Source organism: Chinchilla lanigera, unplaced genomic scaffold (genome assembly GCF_000276665.1).
Source record: "Chinchilla lanigera isolate Chin_1 unplaced genomic scaffold, ChiLan1.0 scaffold00003, whole genome shotgun sequence".
Taxonomy (NCBI): Eukaryota; Metazoa; Chordata; class Mammalia; order Rodentia; family Chinchillidae; genus Chinchilla; species Chinchilla lanigera.
The window spans coordinates 45,390,843-45,417,702 of record NW_004955404.1 but is presented as its reverse complement, the minus strand read 5'-3'; the positions used below and the strand labels follow the sequence as shown (position 1 = coordinate 45,417,702).

The 26,860-nt window shown below is 37.6% G+C and overlaps 1 long non-coding RNA gene across 1 annotated transcript; it reads left to right on the top strand.

The window, feature by feature from the left end:
- LOC102006203 lies at nucleotides 1-26,639 on the top strand. Its single transcript, XR_259340.1, has 5 exons — nucleotides 1-128; nucleotides 1,628-1,741; nucleotides 4,811-4,948; nucleotides 8,704-8,870; nucleotides 26,331-26,639. It is a non-coding gene; the product is annotated as an uncharacterized LOC102006203 (long non-coding RNA).
- Nucleotides 26,640-26,860: the final 221 nt, after the last annotated feature.

Below are 26,860 nucleotides of genomic sequence, written 5' to 3'. Positions count from 1 at the left end.
TTCATTTTTAGCCATTTAGTTCTCATGGCTCCGTTCCAGGACTCTTTAATTTGCCAGTAGCTGTTTTTCCTACACAGATTACAGGAGTAATTCATCAGTGAATGTTTCACTCAGTGGTCCCATCTAATGTAAGGAAACATAAAAATGAATTTTTCTCAATTATGCTTTTTTGTTTGTTGAGAAAGAATGCAGTATGCTCTTTTTCTTTGTTTTCATGCAATCTAGCTTTAGTATTCTTATTCTCCCTTATTTATTGACCATTACCTTACAGAGACTACAACTGCAATTTGTAAGATGTTGGGATCTGCTTTTAAATACCAATGAATTCCCGAAAGGCAATGATTTTTGAATTTAGTGTACTGAAACCCCGGAGGGGGTGTAAACAGGAAAAGAACATTAAAACACGTAGGCCAAATGCATGTTACAATGAAATAAAATGTTTAGGAAAAAAATTAAGCAAGCAATAGAGCCTTTCCTTTACTAAATTACTTTAAATTGGCTTATTTATATACAACCCTATCCGTTTCTGTTATTTCAGCACTTATCTACTTCCTGAGTTTAATGATAAAACAACTATTTCCTTGGGGGAAGGTGGGGGAAAAAGTGATTTTGATGGTTTTATTTTATAAACAATGAAAATAGCAAACAGAACTCATCATTTTGAACCAGCAAAAGTCGGGTATGCATCTTTTCCTCAAGTGTGAAGTAAGAATAATGTTTCCTCAAAAACCTATTATTTTTGTTCAAGCCTTAGTTTGTATCTTAATGAATAACTAGCTTAGTTCACTCTAAAATATACATTCAAATAATGGGACCATTTCTTTTTTCTTTGTTTTCAACTAAAATAAGGCAAATAACCATTTTTCAATCTCCATGTGTTCATTCCACCATTGTGTAGCCCGAAATTTAGAGAATATTTATATTCTTTCCCAGAGTCACTTAACCTTTGCTGAAAGCTGGATGAAATTTTACTGGAAGCTGTTCTGGACCATCAACAATTAATAAATTGATTAGATATCATCCTAATCTAAGACTAAAAGTGCAAAGAACTGCAAGAGTCTCCAGATGTAAAGAGGAGAGCTATTTAGCACTTATTATGCTGAGATTTGCAATCAGAACTACTTTTTTGAAATCTCAAGAAGTAGTAATGCAATAATATATTTTTTCTTTTAAGAGCAGGTCTTCAGGGTCATATTTGCTCTAAGAGTTTAATTTCCCTGCCGAGAACAGAGAGAACTTTCACACAGAAAAGAATATGATAATCTTCTTTTCCTCCCTCTTTAATACACATGCACAAAAATATTACTAATATTAGTGGATCTTAGAGAATGTACATGATTGAAAATCAAAGTAATTGTTTTAATGAATAAACACAAGTTGTTTTGCAGCAGATAGCTATAAATCATTAGAAAAGAAAATCATGCCACTATAAAATGAGTATGTTGGTAGCCCCAATTTATTCACCTTGATTCATCTTGATTCAAAATAGTAAGGATAGTAGAGTCATGACAGGATATGGACATGGGAAACGTTAAAGACTCGCATTGTTCACTGCCATAGAAAGATTGTTCTACTTTTTAGGAGTTATGTGCATGGATTCTGCCTTCAGTGTTTCTTCCCTTCCCAGAATGGAGCCTGGAGTGCAGGAAGCTGGTATTTGTTTCACATTGATGCTAATGGTGTGAGATCTTTCTGCTGTTTGCTGTCTGGGAAATAAAGATAGTACAGCTCATCGTAAGAGGTACGTGCATTCACACCCATGACCCAGAGTTGGCACCAGGCCATACAGGAGTCAGCTTGTTCATGCTAATGTCTCTGGCTAGATGTTGGTAAACAGCAGCTCACTCAGTCTTATAGATTGAAAGTGTCACAAAAATACTGTCTTGCTCAGTGGCTGATCACTAAAAATGAGTACAAACAAGAAGCATAAAGCCTTGTTGATCCACTTGAGTCAAGTTTGACATCATTATGACACTATTTATAGATGTGGAAATGTCTTTCACCTCTAGTGAGAGATTTTTGACAAAAAAAAAACAAACATGAAACTTCTAAATCAATAACAAAATATCCTAAAAACCCCAACAATTTTATTTCATAATGTACATTAAATGATATACTCAACAATTTTGCATATGTCACAAAGCAATTATTACTTAAAAGTTTTAACACATACAGGACACATTTTTTATTATTAAGGATAATGACATTTTAAAACACTTGTTACTTTTATGCATGTATATGATCCTTATACAAAGATATAGTATATGTTAAAAATATGCCCACATTTAATCAACAATGAAAGGAATATTGAATATATATTCAATAGCAATGTAAGTAGTAATAATGAGATGTATTTATGAACCTAAAGAACAGGTGTTTTCCAATATTTCAATCTGTTCCTGAAAAATTGCATGAAATATTTTTATTCTCGTACAATTTTAATTCACTGAGATCACAATGTTTAATTAAAAATTGCAATGATCCTTTTATAGTTTTATTCTGTGACTTAGAAGTGCTGTTTAATATAAAAAGTTTGAAGCACACACCTGTACATATTGATGGAATCTACCTCCCATTCTTTACCTAGAGATAATATTGATGGCTATAGCCTCAAGGTAAGTACATTGGAGCAAACAGATTTGATCAAAAATGCTGGCCTTGAATCCAGCACCACTTTCCTATTCAATTCCACTGGTCATATATATCCCCTTATTGTACAACAGCTTACACCAACATCTACTTTGACAAGCCAGGGTCTCTGCCATAAGCAAAGAAAATATCTGATGCTTTAGTGAGGGTGGAAAGGTAAATAAAAATTATAGTATTCTATTTAATTTATCAATCAGAGCTAACATTCACCTATATACCACAAAAGTTTAACTACATTGAAAGATTATTGTTTTTAAAGCCCCTTTGGTAAATTTCATTGGATCAGTGCAGTGAGACTGCTAGTAGATCAGTTACCAACTTAGTGAGATATGTGTCATTTTTTTGCGGAATATTTATGAAGTCTTTACCTTTGAAGAAGTGGCTGTGTATATAAAGAACATGTGTAAAGATAAGAGATAAAGAAAGGAGAATCAATGATAATGTAGTAATATGGTAGGGTAATTATAAGAAGATGCCCAGAATAATTATTTTGGAGGATTGAGAGTTATTGGAGGAAGAAAAAAAAAAGAGAGAGACAGAGAGAGTTATTGGAGGAAGAACAGAAAGGCTCACCATAAACTTTCTGGATAAGATCATTGGGAAAAGGGCACTTGTCTTGGTTACTTTTCTATCCTTGCTGAGACAAAATACCTGACACCCAAAATTAAGTAAGGAAAGGTTTATTTAGCTTAAACCTCCACAGTCTGTGGAGGTTTCAGTCCGTGCTTGGCTGGCTCCAAGGCAGAGTGGCACATGGCAGTGGGCAACAGTTCATGGTGGTGGAAGATAGCAAAAGCAACAAGCAAAAGGGAGGAGTGGCAGCAAGCAGCCTCTTTCTTTCCCTTACATATGAAAACTATCTGCCCCAGGGCGGGTATAGCACTCACACCCATAATCTCAGCGTTGGATCATGGATCAATCATAAAAGCTAAAGGTCTGCCCCATGATTGCATGTGTCTTTGAGGGGGATGCCCAGACACAAACCACAACAGCACCTCAGATAAAAATGGCAACAGAGCGAAGGCAAAGAGGGGCAAATCACTCCTAGGGAATCACAGGCCACTCACTATTACTTGAGTACCCAGTGGAAGACAAGTGCCAATAACAAAAAGATAAGCAGGAGCCACATCAAGAAAGATTTCAAAGTCATTGTGAATAAATTGTAAATTGTGCTGCCTTAATAACCTTTTGAGAAATCATGGCAGCACTTCTGATGAGAGATGCAAGGGGTGATGAAAATATATGATGCATGTTTAAAAATTTTTACAGTAAAAGGCTCATTGCCATTAACCCCTCTTAGTGTACTCCCCCTTGCTTGGAAGAATGCACTTATCCCATCATTCTTGCCACTTTCTGAAGCAGTTCTGGGTGTCTTCTTTCAGGAGTGTCTTTATAATATATGATTTAAAAAACAGTGACTAATGTTAGCCAGTGCCATCTGACAGAAAGGCAGGCTTCTAAAACATTAGAGTGTGTTCTCTTCCCCTTTTTTCACTGGATCTGATACCATGTGACTGCTAGTTCTTCTCCCCAAAGTAAAAATGACCATGAAAGGTAAACATTTTTGATCAGTTCAGCCCATCCAAGCAGCCAAGACAGTACAACTAAAGACAAAGATTTCCAGAACTGTTTCAGAAGGTGGCAAGAATGGTGGGATAAGTGTGTCTGAAGCAAGGAGTGTTTTGAGGAAGATTAGTGGCAATGTGTCTTTTACTATAATAGCTTTTTAAATATTTAAATATGCACATTATTTGTTGATCACACCTCATAATGATAATGATAAATACACAGAGGGAAAAAGTGAACTGAAAATATGTTTAAAACTAAAATCAGCCAGGCACGGCAGCACATACTGTAATCCCAGCACTCGGTAGGCTGAGCCAGGAGGATCACTGTGAGTTGGGGGCCAGCCTGAGCTACCAAGTGAGTTTAAGGCCACCCTGAATTGCTTAGGGAAACCCTGTATTTAAAAACTAAGAACATTTTGAATTATCCATATTTGCTGATTGGAAATAAAGAGGTGAAAGTCTGCAAAATTCTATATGAAGCCCAAGTTCTTGCTTAAGTAATTGGATGAAGATGGTGGTACCAATTAAGAAAAATAAGTCAATTTAAGCAGAGCATTTTGTACCACAAGTAACTATGGAATATTCCTGCAAAGGTACTGAGCTGGAAAGTGAACCAGTGAGTCTGAGTCTCAAAGTGCATCCCTAGCTGAAGACCTGGACTTGGAATCCACAGACAAATGCTATTATCTGAAACCCTAAAGTGGAATAACATTGCTCAAAGAATACAGAAGGTGAGACGAACTGTGAATTGAGGACCCCACCCTGGGGCACAATTATTTTAGAGATTCCTGAAAGAAAAGCAACTAAGAAAGGAAACAGCAACGAGCTGACCAGAGATAGGAGGAGAATTCATGACATATTAATGTTATGGGAGCCACAAAAGTGAAAACTGTAGCAGAGAGATTCGGTAAGACAAAGACAGAAAATATACCCTGATCTCTTTCTCCGAGTCCTCTTACCTGAATACAAATCTGCATCATTGAACATAGAACCTGTACGGTTATGTTACTTAGCTCAACTGAGCCATTCCACAATGAATACACATTTCAGTTATCATGTTACATGCTAGAAATATACATCATTTTAATTTTCATTTAAAGATAAGTACCATTTTTAAAAAATAAAAGGGATATATAGCTTAGCAGCACAGCACCTGCCTGGCAAGCACCAAGTCATGAGTTTGAGTTCTGGTACCAAAATATAAAATAAAATAAAATTTAAAAATCTAAGATCAAGAAAAATCTAGGAAAGACCACATTCAGCATACTCACATACTATTTAGGAGCTACCCTTACTTTTTAAGCGAGGAAAGGTTGATCGATTTATTTTGTTTATCTTTCCTTTCTCTATCCTCGAAACACTACAAATTCTTTAGATGATATTTTCTGAATTCATTCTTCTCAATTAAATTTATAATAAACTTTGAAGCAAAGGGCAACTCAGTGTTACTCTCAATGACAAGTACCAGAACCAAAGATTGTACTGGTTGCTGGGAAGAGTTGAAACTTTCATTTTAACGTTAAACTGCCTGTGCAAATGATGGAAGAGGTAGCAAGCCATGCTCATTATTGCATTTCTATGATGAAGTAGAAAGGTAAACTCTTCTTTGAAACAAAAGAAAAGAGCAGCAATAAGAGGAAGGGGAAAGGACTACAAAGTTAGATAGATTCCTGAGCTAAGGAATAGCAGAAATGGGATGAAACATTGACTTCTTGGCATTTTGCACAGGAACAAGCAATCACCAGAAATATTACCAAGGACAATCTAAATTCAGGTCAATGCAACCAACACTATCCAGGCTGTGTTCTCAGGCACAGTCAGATTCTAGTAGCAGCTCAGTCCATGCTAGCTATATGTCAAGGTGAATATTCAACATTCCTAATTTCTACCCTCCTCATTTGTAATAATGGGACCACATTGTTTCCTACCCTATGCAATTATTGTGTAAAATAAATAAGGTAATGTATATGTTGTAGTAGTCCAGTGCAGTGGTTCTCAGCACTTTTTGCCACCCAGGGAGGCATCTGCTATGTCTAGAGACATTTTTGTTATCATAGCCAGGAAGAAGGGGGCTGTCATTGGCATCTAGTGATTAGAGGCCTACCTCCACAGTGCAGCACCCTACCATAAAGGCTGTTTAACCTACAATGTTGATGGTGCCACAGAGAGAAACCCTGGATCCCTTGGTCATACACATACTACAATAGCTGCTACCTCCTGAGCAATCCCACTAAGTGCTTGGCATTTCTCATCTAAACTTCATCAAAACGTATGGGTTGGCAATAGTATATTACCAATTTACACATTCAGAAGCTGACACACACACAAAAGTAATGCACACTACCACAAACTAGTAGTGATACAAGCAGGATTCCATAAATGCTGTTATTATCCTATCCCATAGAAAAAGGGAAAATTATTCATGTATCTTTGTACATCCAATTCTTGGTATTAGATGATATAAGGTTGGTTTTCTCTTAACTTTGATCCAAACATTGACATACCCCAGACAAAACTAGGATCTTTTGATTTTCATACTCAAGTTTTCCCTTAAAATGTGAGCAAAATAAAAATGAATTATTTAAAAGACAAAAAAAAAGCATTTCATAAGGGTATCTTTAAAAAGACAGCTGCTGGATTTACTCTAAGAAGAATCTTTCTGTGTTAAAAATCAGTAAAACTCCACTTCAATAACTGTATGAGGCCCTCTGTAATACGAAGGTCAATAGCTCCTGTTGTAACAGTGCTGTGGTTTAAGCACTGCTTCAGGCCTATGCTAAACCTGAACCTGCGATCAAAGAGATAAAAGTCATCTGACTCTATTACTTTCACTTGGTGGTCTGAAAGTCTTAGGAGCTGTACATTTATCCAATTGTCAGTGATGTGTCATTGATTGTTTTTAAACAATCTTTTGCATCGATGTGTTTTGGAAGTGTTTTTCTTCTCTTTAAATCTTCCTTCGGGGAAGTTGAAACATATGCTGTTGAGTGTGTGTGTGTGTGTGTGTGTGTGTGTGTGAACCTTGAGGAAGTCGTGAAAAAGGCAACAAATGCTGAAATGTAAGCACACATATAAACACTCTGACAAATTTAGCAAATGTTTATGAAAACTTTAGGGTCCTGACTTTTCAAGATAATTGTGGATTGAGTGAAAACAGCGCAGTATAAAAAGGAAAGCAATATGGCATAGGGACTCAGTGTGAGATTCACTATCAGATTAGGTTTTAAACTCAGATTATACCATTTACTAGTTACATAATCTTGACAAAGTGACCAGATCACTCTGAGTCTCAGTTGTGGTTCTAACGAAAGGAAGAAGGTCAAAGTGCCCACAGAGGCATCTCCAAATACTAAAAAGCACATACTTTTATTTTGTGCTACTGTATGCCAAGCCCTTCTAGATAGTGTACTACCTATGTGTAGCTTATAATAAAAGGTTAAAACAAAATGTAATCTCAGACAGCACTAATTATTTCAAAAAAATAATTCTACATAAGCTGATAGTGATCAGATGAGAGTAAAAGTTGGAAGGGCCTCTAATGAGGATTGTGAGTTTATTTCTTTGAAGTCCTTCAAGGCCCGTGTGGTAAAGGTGTGCTCCTCATAGTGGCACCATTGGGAGATGGGAGAAACTTTAAGAGGTAGGGCCAGTTCAACACCATGATGCGTGCCTGTAAGTCCAGCTCTGTGGGAGGCTAAGACAGGAAGATTGCAAGTTCAAGCCCAGCCTTCTACAATTTAGGGAACTAGAAAGACCCTGCCTCAAAATAAATAAATAAACAAACTAACTAACAAATGGACTTGAAGTGTAGCTCAGTGTGAGTCCCTGAGTTCAATCCCTAGTACCACTACAAAAATATAATGAGCTGAGGACTAGCAAGAGGTCTTTAGGTCACCGAGGGCATGACTTTGAAGTGGATAGTGGGACTCCAGCCCCTTCTACTCTGTTTCATTCATTTTCTGGGTATAAGGTGTGCAGTGTTACTCTGCCACATGCTGTCCCCAGGGTTAAGGTGTGCTACCTTAACCAAAGCATTCGGGCTGCATTCATCTACTTTCTTATTGCTGGCACAAAATGCTTGATGTAGACAACTTAAAGGAGGGGAGGCTGATATTATCCCAATTTCAGACATTTCAGTCCACTGTTGCCTGGCTCCGAGGCAGAAGCACCATGGTGGAAAGGCAGAGCCCAAGAAAGCTGCTCACCACTGTGAACCAGAGCAAGGAAAAAGCAAAAGAGGAAAGGGCAAGAGGCCAGGTAGAACCCCCACATCGTGTCCTCATGAACCACCCAGACACACACAGAAGTGGGCTTTGATAATCTCCTTAGCATTTCTCAAGCCAATCAAGTTGACACTGACGATTAATCGTGGTATGGGCCAATTGACCATGGACTCACACTTTTAAAACTGTAAAACTTTTGTCTTTATAAGTCAATTATCTCTGGTGTCTGTGATTAAAAATTTTGTTTTTCCACGTTACCTCAGGTATCTGTTACAATAATGGAAAACTGACTGACACAAGAAATTTTCTGATCAGACACATGAAGCATATGAGGAAGCAATCAAGTGAATATTTAGGGAAAAGCCATTTAAGCAGAGGGAAAGCATCCTGGGATGTCTATGCTGGGATATTTTGGTGAATTTGAGAAAAAGTAAGTAGAAAGGATTTGTGAAACTGGTGCTCAGTGATTTATGAGTTGAATTTAAAAGGTTTCCAGAAATTAACTCATACAGGAATGTTTCTGCCATAATAAGATTTTGGATTTTATTCTGTGACAGAAATCACTGAACACTTTTGATGAGGGATTATTAAGTTCCAATTATGTTTCGAAGAATCACTCTGGCTCCTATGTAGAAAACAGACTCCAAGGAAACAGCAGTGGATACAAAAAGACCAAGAAAAGGCCATTGCAATAACACAATAAGCCCCCCAAATGATGCAAGCTTCAAATGCAAGGAGGGCACCTGGGAGTAGCTAAATGTCATTAAATTAGTGATGAATTTGAAATTAGGTACAATATAATTTCTAATAGGTTATGAGTTGTGAAAAATATTTTTTATTTCATAATTTTGGGAGAATGGAAGTGTTATTTCCTGAAATGTGGAAGACTAAATCTAACAATACATAGAAAGGAGAGGAACTGAAAAGAGTATTGTTAAAGATATTAATTAGAAATCCATGTGGCAATACTAAAGAGAACACTGGATATATTAGTATATATTCTGAGAAGAGGCTGAGAATGTATCTCAAACTTTTGGCATTATCAGGCAATGCAGTGTATTCAAACTATAAAGACTGAGATTCTTATGTCAATACATTCAAATAGAAAAGAGAGTAAGCATCTGAACTCTAGAGGTCTCCAATACTTATATGTCAAGAAGATAATAGTAATGTAAAAAAAAGTCATAGGAGGTTAGTATGCTAGAACCAGATGAATTCAATGCTTTAAGGAAGAGAATGCAATCTACTATTGTCTGCTATAGAGTATTTGAATAGGATGAGGGATAAAGTGACCACTGGCATCTGCAACATAGAGTCCATTAGTGACCCCAAGAAAAATAGATTGACTAAAGGCTTACCAAGTCACCTCTTTTAGTAAGGTAGTTTCAAGAAAAAATGACAGAAGAAAAAGATGGGATAGAAAAGGAAATTAACATTTTTTTAGAATTAAATAAGAAAATGTAATAAAACATGTAACCCAATATTGGCTATTATAAAGTACAAATAGATAGATGCCATCAATTTCATCACTTCTGTAGTCATTCTCTATCATTCAAGTGTTTACTGTATATAAAATCAAAAAGAAATCTGTAGGTTGAATAATTTTTACCAAAGTAATTTATGTATAATTATTTTAGTCTGACAATATTCTTCCCAGAAAAAAAAAATAGGTATATGAGCTTTTCCCCATTTTATAGCTTACAAGACTTAGGCTCAGTTTATAACTCAGCCAAATTCACATTTAGTGTCAGAAATAAACCCAAGAGCTAATACTATTTTAGTTAACTTCATGCTATTACAACAAAATACCTGCAGCAATGAACTTATAAAGAGAAAAGGTTTATTAGCTAATGGTTTGGTACTTTAAATTCATAAATCAAACAGACCAGTGATTTGGGCATGTGTCTATTGAGTAAGGACAGTGGTCGGCATTAACAGGAGTACGTGTTGGAGAAAGTGGTCCCATCACTTTTTTGAAAGATAAAAGAACAAAAACATATCAAAATACACACAAACACCTACAAAATAGCACAAAAACAAAACAAGCAATACAGTATTTCAGACAAGGTGACAAGAAATTAACAATGGTTGTTGTATTACATAATGATATCTTCAAATTGGTGACTCAGATACACAAATATAGGCATGTAAGATTGATCAAACAATTAAACATTAACTGTTCCTTTCAATAAAGTGATAGAAATCAGTAGTACAACTATCTTAGCTATCTTGTGTATACATATATATACATATTTTTCCCTTCATTCTTTCTTTTCTCTTTTCTCTCATGCCAGTTGTTCTTTCCTTTTGAGCAGTTTCCTTCCCTTTCACAATATCTATTGTACCTCCTGGATTTTATTCACTCTTTCAGGTTCTTACACTAGTGAGACAATACAGTGTTTACACATGCAGGTCTGATTCAAGGATGGTTCAATATATGCAACTCAATCAGTGTAATACACCATATCAACAGAGCCAAAGACAAACATCACATAATCATCTCAATTGATGCAGAAAAAGCTTTTGACAAAGTTCAACATGCATTCATGATAAGAACCCTACAGAAAATAGGAATAGATGGTCTTTACCTCAATCCAATCAAAGCCATCTATGACAAACCAGCAGCCAACATCATACTAAATGGACAAAACCTTAAAGCTTTCACTTTAAAATCAGAAACAAGACAAGGATTTCCACTGTCACCACTCCTATTCAACATAGTTCTGGAAACATTTGCCAGAGCAATTAGATAAGAGAGAGATATAAAAGGAGTAAGAATAGAAAAGGAAGAAATGAAATTATCATTATTCACAGTGGTCCCATCATAAACAGGGAAACAGAGCAAAATAGAGTCAGGCAAAGGCTCACAAACTCCCTCAAGTATGCACCAAGGGACTTCAGTGAGTACCACTAGGCTTCATCTCTTCAAAGTCTACAGCACTTGCCAATATGGCCAGCTATAAAGGTCCATGTTTAAAGGGACCAGCCCTTTCTTTCTTAAAAAAGAAAATGGTTAACTTTTTGCTATGATTTGAATGTGTCCCTCAAAGGTCCATGTCTAAATGTGGACCTTTGAGGAACACGTTCAAATCATAGCAAATAGTTAACCATTTTCTTTTGTATATTTTATGTGCCCTTTCTTTAGAAATAAATAACAGAAATTCAGCTCTACCACCAAAGAGAAAAATAAAACAATATCAGTGAGAATTGGACAACGGAAATATCTGACTTGAAAAATGTATACCCAGGTTCTTTTAATTCATAAATTACTTACACATGCTCCATGAACTATTTTGCACAATTTGTTTTTTGTACACATGGTCCTATTCCCAGCTCAAGTGAGAAAATATTCTGCTTTAAGAACAGATTTAAGTTTTCTTCATTAAAAACATGTACAGGAAGATAGAAAAATTGTAAAATATTTCAGCATACATTTAATTGTACAAGAAATATTGTATTGTACAATTATCCACGCCAAATATTGGGATAGGTACTGGGGATAGAAAAGGTACTAGAATAATCATGAATTTTGTTCTGTGGATGTTTGTAGTCTAGAGAGAAACACAGATATAATATTAATCAAAGTTGCAAATATTGACTATTAACCAAATTTGCAAATATTAACTTGTTAAATATAAGTATAGGGAGGAAAGGAATAGAGCAAGATAGGAATGAAAAACATAAATATCACCTAGAATCACTGTGGCCAGTAAATGTAAAAGAAATAAATTTTTGTTTTGCCTAGATCCTTTCCACAAAGCAGGCACAATCTTTTCCAGCAGCTTGGAATAAAGAGAGACTCTCAGAAGAGACATAAATTCCATAAGGTACTTTGGTAACAGCTATGAAAAGGGAATCTGTTTGATTTTGTAAGGAATTCATCATTCTGGTTTCCAGACTTGTGAAAACCAGAAACAGTGAACTTCTTTTTCCCCCTCCTTGTAGGAGACTTACGGAGGCCAAGGTGAAACATTAAGAGAAATAAGCACTAAACAATTCTAAAATGCTTCCACAATGTGTTAGCTGCCCCTAGGACCCCAAGGAATCAATAAAGAACCCTGTTTAGTTTTTCCCCAGGGCCACAATTTCCCATCTATGAGACACCAGCTTTCTTAGGATGCTGCAATCAATCTAAGCTCTGGGTATTTCCTGAGAAGCATACTTTTCCCCGTCAATGAGAGAATGGCCGGAATGAATTGTGGCAAGCTTCAGATCAGCTACTTCATACTCCAGTTGCCTTTGCTAGTGATTGCCCAGGCCTTGAAGCCCCAAACTGCTTGTTGCTCATTCCACCAAGCACTATCTCACTCTCTTCTTTCCTGTCCAGTGTTTCAATGCTGTCCCCTGGAACCTCAACCTGATTAATTCTTACATCCTCAAACTCTCCTTAAACAATTGCACTTCTGCCTTGATAAGCACTCAAAGCTTCCAATGTGAGGTCTGTGAACTATATTTCAAAGGGTCAGGGAAGTGCTGAAAAGATTTAAGCGGGTTTTTTCACTATTTTGAACTATGTCTCTCTAAAATAAAAAGTGTTGCTGTATTACAAGGATAATATCTTATTTTAAATGGTCTAGATGATCTACTGTACTTGATCTACTGTACACCATCAAGTGACACAGGCATCATGAAAGCTATATTGTAATGTCTACAGTCGGCTTGCTATTGACGAAAATTGTGTAAAATGTCTCTTCCTAATAATGAAAGAGATCAGTAGTAGTTTAGGTATAGATTTTAAGTGGCAGAAAGTCTCAAAGATCATAGGGAAGCTTTTTAAATCCTTTGGTTTTGTTTTTATCTTTGAAATGGAACATAGAAGCCCCAGTGTGTCCTGTGTTGAAGTTTTATATGAATGGAAGTGTGAAGCCAACAAGTAGAACAGTTTGCCTGAAAGTGGGCTTTTGCTTTTACAAGAACAGCTGACTGGGAAACGTTAGAGCACCACTGAGAAATTGCCAAGCCAATAATCAAAGTTTATCTTTGATTCCTCAGTGTCCCTCACCCTTCGTCCCATGTCTACTCTGGACTGCACCCCTTAAATAAGTCTCCAGTTCCTCCACTTTGCTCCATACACTGTACACTCTTGTCCAAACCAATGTCATTTATTATCTGTTTCTTAACAGTTACTACAAGTGTCTCTGTTTTTCTGGGATTATTCCTCACAACCTTCAACTCTACACACAGGCGGGTTTATTCTTGTGATGCAAAACTAGAGAAAGGCAGAGAGAGCACTCATGCACATTGTTTTGGAAGTGAAACTACTTGTGATTTCTAAGAGGAGGCTGTGATAGGTGACAGATTGTATCAAGGTGGAGAACAGACTCCAAGAATCACTTGGTTGATGGAGACGAAAGCTTCTGGGGTCAGCTTGTACTGTAATCACAAGTAATGTTATTTAATGAGGAGATGTGGGAATGTCCTCTAGAGCCACAATAGATTTCGACTCTTTCTAAAGGGAGGCAATTTTAACTGGTCCTGTCTGCTCTCTGTGGGCTTGGGACTCAGTAAAGGCAGGAAGTGGGAGGCTCCAATCTGAGGAAGAAAGGTCAGAGATTGTACCAGCCTTTGGGATGTGTAGGATGTCAAGGGAAGAAGCCAACAAGAAACCCCTTGTGACAAATAATAACAAATGAACTGAGTTCCAAGTGTTCTTTTCCTGCTCTGCCATCCCATAATGAGAGCCTCCCATTAGAAACAGTCCAAAACTATTGTTTTTGGCTTTACTGTAGTGTTAGTATTTCCTTAGAGAAATAAATAGGCTTTATTTGTGCCGGAGGCAAAATAGGGTGGGGAGAGGGAAGCGGCTGGCAGAGAGGTGATGGGTAGAATAGAAGGGCTCACGAGAAGCCTCCAGTGGGAGTGAGGAGACAGCAGTGCAGGGCAACAGCTGGGAAGACACATCCCTCCTTCCTGCCCATTCTCAAAAGCACTTTACTTTGTACAGATAGATGCTGCATCCATCTGTACTGGTAGGAACTGACACAGTTTTAGGTGCTGCAAGAAACAGGCAAGCAAAGCTGATTGTACCTCAGCATCAGGGAGAGTAGATGCTTGCAGAACAGACAGACAATAAACAAGCAAGCATCAATTGTGTCAAATGGTAATGTGTACCCTCCAGAAAAGTACGGCAGGGTGCGGGAGATAACAGCTACTAGGGAAGGACTTGGTGACATTTTATAAGAGGAAATTGGGGGACCTCTCTAAGAAGATGACATTTGAGCAGAGCTCTGAAGGAAGTTGTGAGTGATCTATACAGATGTCTATCAGAAGAATGTTCCAAGTAAAAGAAACAAGTAAAAAGGATGTGAATCTGGAGAATGCTTGATATTTTTGATAGCTAGAAACAAGCTCCATGTGTCTATCTGAATCATTGCTAACTGTATCACTATATATTGGCATCAAATCTTATTTTTCACTGAGAAAGTCATTAACTTCATCAGAAACCGAACATGATTGAGCCTAGTTTTTCTTGAGTTTTCATCAAGAAATGAAAACAGAATGTGAAATTCTTTTACTACCGTATGAGAATTTTCTTTTTTTTCCCACAGGGAAAATCGTGAGCCATCTGATTAACATCTGGGGAGATGGTTTACAGAGAGGGAGAGAGAAAGGGAGAGGGAGAGGGAGAGAGAGAGAGCTTTTGAACAATAATGTAATTCAGCTTTCCTATCTTTCCCAGAAAGTTGATCTTACAGGTAGATAATATGTCAAAACTGTTCTCAAAAATTTGTTTATTTCTATCATTTCAGTTTTTCTATCAGCAGCATGTGAGAAGACCCTTGTTCCTTATTGTCACTTACAGTGTTCTGATCTGATTTCCTAAATGCAAACATTACAGTCTAGTAACAACAACTCCCATCTTTCCAATTCTCTCCCTCACTTATCCGTCCATACTTGTAGCTGCAAAAAGGAGCTCAACAGTTAGAACAAATGCTCTGGATTCTGCTGCCCTGTCTAATAGCAATTCTGCCACCTTCAAGATATGTGAACATGAGCAAGTTTCTTAATCATGCTAAGCATCTGTTTTTCCTTGTGAAAATAATTATTGGAAGGCTAATATAATGCTTTACATTTAGCAAGACATACAGAGGAAATATGCAATAAATCATATTCCTTTTATTATTCATTAATTTCACTAAGACCTGTTACTCCTCTCCTTTCTTCTCTATAGACCCAGACAATGTCTGCTGTTCTTAGGGCAGTATGGATGTTCAGTGAATAGTATTGTGTGTGAATGAATTAATGAATTAATGAGTGAATGAATGAATGCTACCAGAAACCCAAATCCACTGGCCCACTCAAAGCTTCCCACCACCTTTACATCCTATTCCTCTCTCACAGTTTTTTTCAAAGCGAGTTCTACCCTTCTCAGACTGAAAGCCTTACCACCAGACCTCTCATGGATTGTATATTTTCCTCTCACTCCTGTTGTCCTGCTCTACTGGATTTTCTGAACCACCATCAAACCATGTTTGAGTCTCTTTCTTGCCCAGGTGAAAACAAAATAATATCTCAAAGCCCAATATAACTTTCCTTCTGATATTCTCTCCAGTACTGCCCTATTTCTCTCCTCCTTTTCCCGTGACAAGCTCTTGGAAGTACCACCTATCTTCAGAGTCTATACTTTCTCACTGTACTTTCTCATAGTGTTTTTTGCACCCTCAGATCACAAAAATACAACTGTAGTCAAAATTATTTGTTACTGTAGAAACTTGGCATTTGGGCAGCAATCGACATGTTGACCTCTAAATATTTTCTTGAAAGCTTTCTTCACTTATTTTAAATAACAGTGTTATTGAAATGCAATTCACAAACCATAGAGTTTACCTTTTGAAAGTGTACAATTCAATGAGTGAATATATTCACATAGCTAGGCAGAAATCATCACTAAGTCCAGACCATTTTATCACTCCAGAAAAAAAAAAAAAAAGAAAAAACTGCTGCACTAACAGACATTCACTGTTCCTTCCTCTCCTGGTAAAATTAATCAACAAGATATCTGTATGGCTTTGTCTATTCTGGATATTTTATGTCAGTGAAATCATATGATATGTGGCCTTTCATATTTATCCTTAAATTCAAATTTTGAAGGTTCATGCATCTCACAGCATGTATCAAAATCTCATTCCTTTTCATAGGTGCGCAGTATTTCACTGAACTGGTATATTACATATTAGTAGTCTATTCATCAATTGATGAGTATTTGAGATGTTCCTAGTTTTTGTTATTATGAACAACCCTGCCGTGAACATTCATGTACAGGGTTTTGTGTGAGTGTGTTTTCAATTCCTTTGGCTATACAGTGGCAGCTCGATTCACAAGCACTTTTGTTTGTAAACAATTTGGTTCACCAACAGAAGTACTTGATAAAATGGTTTTTTTTTTTATTTGCAAACTCTGCATTGGGTGACAAATATGGCAGCCATCTTTCCCACACACTACAAACATTGCCATTTTTTCCAAAATTATAGAACAAATTAAGTTCATGAACAGAGGGATATACCAAAGATTTGAGTTGAGTCACGTGGCTACTCATGTTTAACTTTCTGAGAAATTGCAACCAGTTTTTCAATGTGACTACACTAGCAATGTCAAACTTTATTTTCCACTGCAAAAAGCTCTAATTTCTCTGCCCCCTTGCCAACATTTGTTATCTCTTTGTAGCCATTCTGGTGGATGTGAGGTGGTATTTCCTTGTGATTTGTTTCTGCATTTCCCTAATAGCTAATGATGCAGAGCAGTGTTTCATGTGTTTCTTAGCCACCTGTATATCCTTTTTGGAGACATGTCTATTCTCTTGACTTTTGAGTTCAGAAATGATTTCCTATGTGGGCCAGTCTTCTTTTGTCTTTGCTTTATAGATTGATATTTCTCATTTTTTCTTCCTCAGATCCAATGCCTCAATGATTTTACTCACTACCGGGAATTTGGCAAAATCTGAAAGTTATTTATTTATAAATTTCCATATCTAGTTCATATCCCTTTTCTAAGATTCAGAATTAGCTACTGAACTATTAAACACAATTAACAGTTTGTTGTTTTCCACCTCAACTCCAATCGTTCCTCCCAAAATGAATGGTCCAGCTATTCAACAATCTACCCAAGCCCGTACTCCAGCTACCCTGTTTTTCCCTTTCTATCAACCATATGTCTAAAATGACCAGGTCCAGTTTTTCAGCTTACTAATGTTTTCTCTAAGTAGGTTTCTCTCTCCTTTCTTCATTACCAGGGTTCTGAATCATCTGTGATTCACTAAAGGTGTCCTGAACTACAGTACCGGCAAAGCCCCTGCTCCATCCCCAGCTGTCTTCCTAACACCACTTCAGCCCTCCTCCTGCCAATGGGGACAGAGACTGACACGCTTGAGGGTTACATTTGCCAATCTGCTCTCCATCTGCCTTTATGTACAGAATTTCCAAGCAGAACCATCTTCCAGATTAGAAGGCCGAAGTGTGTACACACAGTAACAGCCACAGAGGTCCTCTGACATACTGGCGTAGAAGTAATTTGGTTATGCTGTGGAGAACGTGTGGAGGTCCCTCTGGAATGGTTCTGAATCTTCACAAGTAACACCCAGAGCTTGTTGCTGTTGTTGTGGTTGTTTTGCTTTTAATATTATGGTTTTGCTTTTAATATAATGGTTTGATTGACCTGCTCCTGGTCAACTAAATACAATCTCTGGAGTGCTGACCTAGTCTTGGTGCTTTTGTAAAGCACTCAAGGTGATTCCGTTCTATAGTCAGAATTGGGAAATTTTACCCTGCTCTCTAACTGTCTCTAAATTCCTCGTGATAAAACACAAGCCCCTGATCCGGCAAAGCAGTGTGGCTCTTGAGTAGAGGTGATAGCTGCAGATGCAGCAGCTCCTTGGCCTGCCATGACAGCAATGTGTCTTATGCTCTTGCTCTTCCTGGAGACAGCCTAGAACCGGTTTTCCTAGCCCTTCCAAACCATCTGTAAGCTGCCTAATGCCTACAATAACTCCCTTTCTGCTGAAACAGGCCATAGAGTGTTCTGTTGTCTGCTACCAAACACTGATCAATAAAGATATTTCAAATTCACTTTTATGTGTTCACCATTGTCCTCACCTTAAATATGAGACAGTTTTAAATGACCTACTTACAAGGTCTTACATGATCTATACCTGCCTTTATGAAAAGTATGTTAAAAACTACATGTTAAAAGTATTTCAGAAATGTAATCCTTCAATGAGAAGCTATACATAAGAGAATCTATTCAAAGGGAAGATGTGAATATAGGGGTAAGACTGTTATACAAGAATACAATTCACTGAATTGTGCATTAGTGTTTCTTAAATGTAAACAACCTCTATATCCATTGATGGAAAACTGATAATAAGTATTATGGCATGTTCATAGAGTGAAATACTTTCCAGTAATTAAAGAATTTCTAGATTGTAGTTTTATGAATAATTATCTTTCCTATACTTTATTCTCATTTCTTATCGTTTTCAAAGAGCTTGTTTTATGTCTATCAAAAAAATATAATAAGAACGTTTTCACTCCAGGAGGACTAATTTGAAACAAAGTGACTGGGCCAAACCAAATTAGCAGTCCCCCTTAAAGAACAATGCCTTAATATTGCTCTTCACCTTTCCTGGGTGAGCAAGTGGACATGGGTCCTCCTTCATGACAGTTTTGTTTTGTACAAGCCACATGGCTACAGGAAATAATATCTGATCCACAACTTAAAAATGGAGAGGCTTATTTGGCTAGCAGCTTCAGAGCTTTCAAGCCATGGAAAGAGGCTCTAAATCAGAAACAACATAGCAAAAGAGCATGGGAGAGCAAAGCTTTTCTTGACAGCTGGGAAGCAAAGCCTAGGAGAAGAGTGCTAGCAGGAGATACAGCCCCCATGGACCCCCCTCCCACCTGATCCTCACCACTTTATTAACCCACTGTGAGCATTAGAGGTCAATGAGCACAGCACCCCCAGGATCGCATCAGCTCTCAGGAGTCTTTTGATAGAGTGAAGTTGAAAATTAAGCTTGGCTGTCACACAGGTACTGTATGTGTGTCCATAGGCATGGTTATTAATATACTATGGGTACACACCTTGAAACAAAATATAGCAACTAAAAATAAAATGCATATAGAACAAGAACATTTAAAAATAGCTGCTTTCATTTTAAGAGTCTCGGTGCCTATCTGGAAGGGACCTCAAGTGTAGAGAGCTCTAGGAAAAGCTTTTTTACACCCCAAATAGCTAATAACAGTCTTCTTCAACCCTGATCATTAAGAGGAACTGGAAAAGCAGAGTCAAACACCTGACAATATAAAAAGTAAATGATCTGCATGAATTGAAGGAGGCCAACACAATAAAACCAAGCTAGTAAGACATTTATTTTTGCTACCACCACTGACTCCATTCAGGCATCCAAAATTTTCATGCTCTCTCTCCCTTCCTACTATCAGCTCAAAGACTGATCTGAAATCAATCATTTACAGCTTAGTGGGAATATATTTCAGAGCCAAGGTATACCTGACTGAATTGCTCAGGGCCCCTTTCCCAGAAGTTACTGGGCTAGAGAAATACATGTAGATAAAGTATTTCATATACTTGTGCAGTGGAATTGCTTTTCGCTATTTCCACTACTTTTAATATTTTTATTATAAGTGTGCGGTTTTCTGTTATAGAGGACCAGATGTATTTTTGTGGACGTGCATGAAAATAACAATTATTTTTTAACATTGTGGAATTGAGGGATATGATCTAAAATTCAGAACAATTGATATCCACACCTTTAGAAAGAATTTTTTCTACTTCAAATTAGAAGAGTTCTAAATCAGAAATTAAAGGTGTTTCAACAGCACAAATTGCTATTGAAGAAACGTATATGCTTTTGAAGCAGGGTTCTGAGTATCCTTGCTAAAGGTAATGGGAAACCACTGAGGTTATGAGCGAGAATGACAAAATAAAAGTGACACTTACAGAAAATCAATTTCTTAGTGGGGTGGAGAATGTGCCAAGAAGGACAGAGAAAATTAGAAAACACCCAGTACATATATGTCACTAAGCAGCATATCTTACACATCTAACTTCTCCTACTCATTACAACAATAATATGATGTGGATGTTTTGACATTCACTGATAGATAAGAAAATTGATCCTTGAGGAATAAATAAAATATCTTTTACAGGGCCACATTGCTTATTAAATATCAGTGCCAACCTGGGAGAGGAGAGAGTACAAGAATCAATCTATGTCATCCTATGACTACAATGGACCTTAGGTCAATTACTAGGATAATTGTCTCTCTAGTCCAACACTTCTGACTTGGCTGGTCATGGAAATCACCTTAAGATCTGTGAGAGTAGAGTCCAGCATTCTATAGCAGAATGTTTCTGACCATCAGTCAGGGTAGGAACCTCTGCAGCAATCCAGATGACCACTTAACTCTTCTGACTGAAAAAGGTCAGAGAAGGGGAGAAGTATCACATCCACTGGGATCAATTATGAAGTTATCTGCATGGAAGTGACAGCTGGAGCTATGAAAGGTCTTCCAGAAAGAAAGGGAACAGAGGTAGAGGGCAGAGCTTTAATGCAAACTGAGGGAGATGGCGTGGGAAGAGGACAAGGAAGACACAGGCATGGCTGAGCAGTATTGAGATAAAGGCAGAACCTGGAGGACTTGGTGAGTGGAATCTGATCCTACACTCATCAAGGGCAAGATGCATGAAGAACAGCTTTGGATTTAATCATTAGAAAGTCATGGTATTTCCAAAGTTTATTATTTGGAGCAGAAGCCAGAAGATAGAGAGTTGATGAAGGAGGCAGGGGAGGAGGCACAGCTATAGGGCTCAAAAATATTGACAATGCAAGAAAAGGAAGAAAAATGGTAGTACTTGGGTCAAAAAGACCAGTGAAAAGTGTTTTGGTCCTCTGGGACATGTACAGCATCTGAGCTATAGAATTCTTCCTGATAAGGTCTGGCTTTCTACTTAAGTTAGAAATATGTTACTTCTTTTTTTCTTTCTGTTACTCTTTGCACTCCTATCTCTCTTGTTGAGAAAGTTGCCTTTGGTTTGGAATATTTTGGATATTTCTGGACTCCCGTGCATCTGGCCACCCTAAACACTTCTCAAATTCTAAGGCCAGATTTCAAATCGGCTAAGCACCCTGCAATATCTGGAACAAAAAGGACAAACCAAGCCAAGACGAAACAGGGGAAAATTAAGTTGCAAGCAGCATAGAGGACATATTTGCAACAACTCCACCTTAATTTTAGCTAATGTATTTCTCAGCTTCTCTTCCAAGCTAGATTTCTCAATACAGAGGTCCAGGCTTATTGGTTTCTAGGTAGCCATTGGCTTCTCTGGCCCTCTCCAACTTGCCTTGGCTTCTCAGGCAATGAAATGCTTCTGGTTTCTCATTTTTGTCACCCACTTCAGGCCTGATGCAGCTGACAATTTCAGTTTTCACCCTGCTTGATATCTTAGTGTGTGAGCTGCTTTTCCTCATTGTTGAGACAAAATATCTGACACCCAAAGTTAAAGGAGGGAGGGTTTATTTTGGCTCACAGTTTATAGAGGTTTCAGTCTATAGTTAGCTGGCCCCGAGGCAAGGTGGCATGGCAGAGAGGCACTGCAGAGGAGAAAAAACAGTGCATGGCATGGAAGGCAGAAAGCAAAAGGCAACAAAAGCAACAAGTAGCAAGTGACAACATCAGTCCTCTTTCTGTTCTTTATATACAATCCAGGATAGCCCTCCTTGGGACAGGCAGCTCTCACACAAGGGTAGAGCACCCTTAATGCTAGCATCACACCATTAATCCCAGCATCACATCCTTAATCCCACTAATACACACCCTGGATCCAGCAACTTCTGAAAGGCCCCACCTATGACCAGAGGAGGCTGGAGGGGGCATCTAGATACAAACCAAAACACTGAGAATCGCTCCTGGGATTGACCACACCCCCATTCCAGAAACTCTTTCCTCAGTTCGAGTGACAAATCCTACATTGTCCTGTGCCCTGCTGTTTTATTTTCGTCTAAATCATTCTTCCAATTGCATCACTTTCAAGACCCTTTCTCAGCCTCCTCTTTCTCTCAGTGATATTTTCCATAGCAGTAGCTTCAGGGATGGTGCATATATTAATGACTCTGAAGGTAGACGCTCACCCCTTTCCTCTTCTTTGGTCAACTGTCCCACAAACTTAGCTTTCCTCTTTAAAATATCTTTGGCATAAAATTTTTTTTAAACTCATCATGTTCCCAAATGAACTGAAATTCTTTTCTCCCCACAGTCTGTTTTTATACTGTTCCTTCTCTCAGTGATATACTTTACATACTTCGGAAATTTATAAGTAAACTTTATCTTCTGTATCCAATTTATCTATGAGCTCAGAGATTTTAAGTCCTGAATTATCTCTGATTTTCATTCATTTTTCTGCCTCCCTGCAACCACCACCCTAGTCCAGCTATTATGATCTTTCCCCGCATTGCTATACTTAATCCTTAGCTGGTCTTTCTACATTTATTCTTGATTCCTTTCAATTTGTTCTTTTATGCTACAACCCTCATAGTACTTCAAATCTTGTCTTGTCTTCCCAGTGGCTTTTAAAATTCTGCCAGGCCCTTCATGATCTGGTCCCTGTTGGCCTCTCCAATTTCATTGCCCTCTCATACATTTTTCCTTGGGTTGTTCAACACAGGCTACACCAACACTCCTTCTTTGTGCCTCTGTCCCTTGTTCACTTTATTTCTTCTGGCTGGAGTGAATTTCTGTCTTTCTCTCTCACACCCATTATATCTCCTCAGAGCACAATGTGCCTTTCCTTTACGGTTTTTTTTACAATGCTATGGTTTAAATGTGTGTCAGCCTAGAAGCTGCTTTGGAAACTTAACCTCCAGTGCAAAAGTTTGGGGAGGTGTACCGTAATGGGAGGTATTTCAGGCATGAAGCCCTTGCCTCTGTTATAAAGGGATTGAAGCTGCTAGCTGTATCACTTTCTCTCTTGCCCTCTCCCATTCTCCTGCCTCTGTCTTTTGCTGCAGAATGCTGAAGGCCCTTACCAGATATGGGACTCTTCATTATAAGCTTCTAGTCTCCAAAGTGGTAATAAATGTCTGATATTTATAATGAATTACCCAGTCTCTGGTATTTTGCTAAACTAGCACAAAGCAGACAAAGACACACAGTGTTTAATTAGACATTTATTTGAGATTATATGACAGTATTCCTTCCTGACTCACACAGCAATCTCCCTGAAGTAGATCCCTAATGTTAAACAGGTCTTGGCCCATATTATCAGCAAATATTTATTGAATTTGACCTATTATGCTTGATCAAGGGACCACAGATAAGGTTCATCTTAAAGTTGAAAAGCCCCGAGTTGAGGATTATATTGAGGTCAGGGTAGTGAAGAGGTGGTCCTGGGGTCCTTTTCTTCACATTTAATGATTCATTGTGTAATTCATGGTTGTGCTGGAGAGTCACATTGCCTCAAAGAACAGGAACAAAGCAGATAGGGTCACCACCTCACAGGAATGTTGTAAAAAATAAATAAAGCCATACATGTAAGAATGTATTATAAACTAGAAAAACTGTTGTCATAGATTTGGCTTAAATCTGTGTAATGGGATATAAGATTGATGAAGGCAGACAAAGTCTTTTACTCACATCTCTAATCCCAGTCATTAAAATATATAGTCAATTCCAAGAACAGTGCCTGGCATATAGCAGATGCTAATGAGTTAATTGTCAATGAATAAACTGATATCTCTCTCATTAAAATAAGGTAACAGGAGAATTTGTTGACTACATTCATTGAAAGATTAAATTCTACTCTTTGAAGTATCTGGCTGCCCTTAGAGGGATTAAAATCAAAGGTTCTGAAAGTTAAGACATAGAGTCTTATATGTGAAATGGGTTTTTAAAATTAAGGTAACAGATCATGCACTGTAATCCCTTTAGATCATTTCAACCCTATTTCTTTAGTTAATTGTTATTAATTCTTGAAAATCAACTCAGTCATCATCTTTTCCACATAGGCTGCCTTGACTCTCCAGTCTAAGTCTCAAACAACACTCCTTGATGCCCAAAATGCACACAAACCCCTCACATACTAACCACTCCCAGAAGCTCTGTAGCACTATGGGAATATCTTCTTGGTTTTCCCATTGTTTATAATACACTCTTCTCTTTTTCATCAGTCTCTCAACTTCCTTGAGGACAAAAGCACTCATTCCTCTAATGATTGCTAATTCCTAACATAGTATCTGACACTCAGTAGATGCTAAATAAGTTTTATCAAAGTGAACCGAATTCTTGAAGACTTTCACAGATGCTATCAATTTTATAACCTGATTCACTCATGCATTAGCTTTCAGGCAGTTTTTCAGGTAATCCCTGTTCATACCTGGAAGGAATGATAACATATCATTTCATAAAGACTTTCTGGACTACTTTCAAGTTACCAAATGCCATTTTAAAAGAATTCTGATCAATACTCATTTAAATTAGATATCAGAAAATCCAATGCATACATAAGTGTTTGCAGTGTTTATACAAAGCTAAACTCAACAATTTCTTCCATTTCCTTTCCTTTATTTAGCATGACATTTTAGCTGATATTCCTGACCTGCTGGATAGAGCAAATGCATTTCTATTATAGGCAGTCTTCCCTCATGGGATTCTGTCAACAGGTGGTCTAGTTTCTTCATTCTAAATATACTTTCCTTCCACTTCTTTTATTACCAGAACAAAAGAATTTACTGTTTTTTGTAAAGGCTGGTTCTGTTTAAATAAATAAATCTCCTCTGGGTTTAATATAAAATGAAAATCTAGGGACTAATTCTCTCCTAGTATTGTATGATGAATGATCAATAAAGAAATCTTGGTGTTTTTCATACCTTCTCTCAGCTCTGAAATTCTGGGAAGAGAAGATACTCCAGGAATACGTCTATGTAGTCACAGTTCACAGTATTCCATGCACAGAAGAAAAAATTCCACTATAAGAAAATGTAGTTTGCACTCTAAAATATAGATTCTAAAATGATATACCAGTATGAGTCCATATATTCCAGATAACTCTCTTCAGCAAACATATACTTGTGCTACTCATCTGTGCAACTTTCATATATCTTGAGAGCCGCAACTCACAGAAAACTGTCTTAAAGAAATAAACAGTGAGAGAAGTACGTGAATGTTTGATTCATTTCTCTGAACAGGGACCTCCTCAGGAAAAAAAAAAAAATGCACTGCAATGTCAAGGTACATTGTTTATCTTTGGAGAAAAGGATAAGGATGAGGTGAAAATCATTTCTCCACATTCTTAACTGTTGTGTTTGTATTTCCAAAAATATTTTTTCATCCTTGATTTTCTTAAGTTAGATTTAAGTTGTACTACTCTTGATCTCCACTAATACTTCTTGCTTCTTTCCCAAGCATTTTGTATTATATATTTCACTCACACCATGTCTGCATCTGTACCGATATGTACAGTTCTGGTAAAACTCTTTAAAAGCTTCCTTTATTTCCATGACTGATTTTAGTTGTATTCATTATTTCCTGTCATTTCCCCTTCCCCAAATCTCTTTCCTTAGTAGAACTGGCTTCTCACCCTTTCTGTTTTGGATCACCCGGATGGAGAAACGTGCCGAACTGTTACGATGGTGCAGCAGCCCCTACTGGTGAGAAACATGACCCAATAACTCCACCCTCCCTCAGCTGGATTTGTCAGGCCTTATGTTTAATCCTCAAAAGCCATGCTGTAGTCCGATCACAGGTGACCTCCAGATCCAGCAGATCGTGGAACAGGGCTGCCTACCATCTGCGGGGCCACACCTGCTCCTTATTTTCTATGTAGAAAGGAAATGCCAGACAAAGACATAATTTTTATGAGTTTTTATTCTCCTTGTTTCTAGAGCGCAGGAGGAAAAAAGGATTTGAAACTGCTTGAGACTAAAATGATAAAAGAAATCAATGAAGTAAGACACAGACCACCTGAAAATCTTCAGTGGAAGCACAAGTTGAGACATGATGTCAGAGAGGCATTCTCTTCACGGAGAAGGCATATTAAGCTATGCTAGAGCTGACTGCTCTTCCAAGCACTGTTGCTAGATGCTTAGAAGAATAAAATCTTCCCTTCTGGTTGACCTTAAAAGCTGTCTTATGCCAGGCCTTAAATGTGAAAATGTGAACATAAAACATTTTTTCATTGATCCCATAAAAAAATTTTCAACATGTTCTCTTTAGTTGCTGCTTATCATTTGCCCATACATATAGAAAGATCTATGTGTATACCTAAAGATAGATGTACGGATATACTAATTTTCTGCTAAAGAATAAATACATTTATCATTCAGGATGACAGATCCAGAGTGGAAAATAGCCAGGTGATTGCAATTTGCTTTGCTATGCACCCATGAAAACCCTATAGTGGAAAGAAAATGGA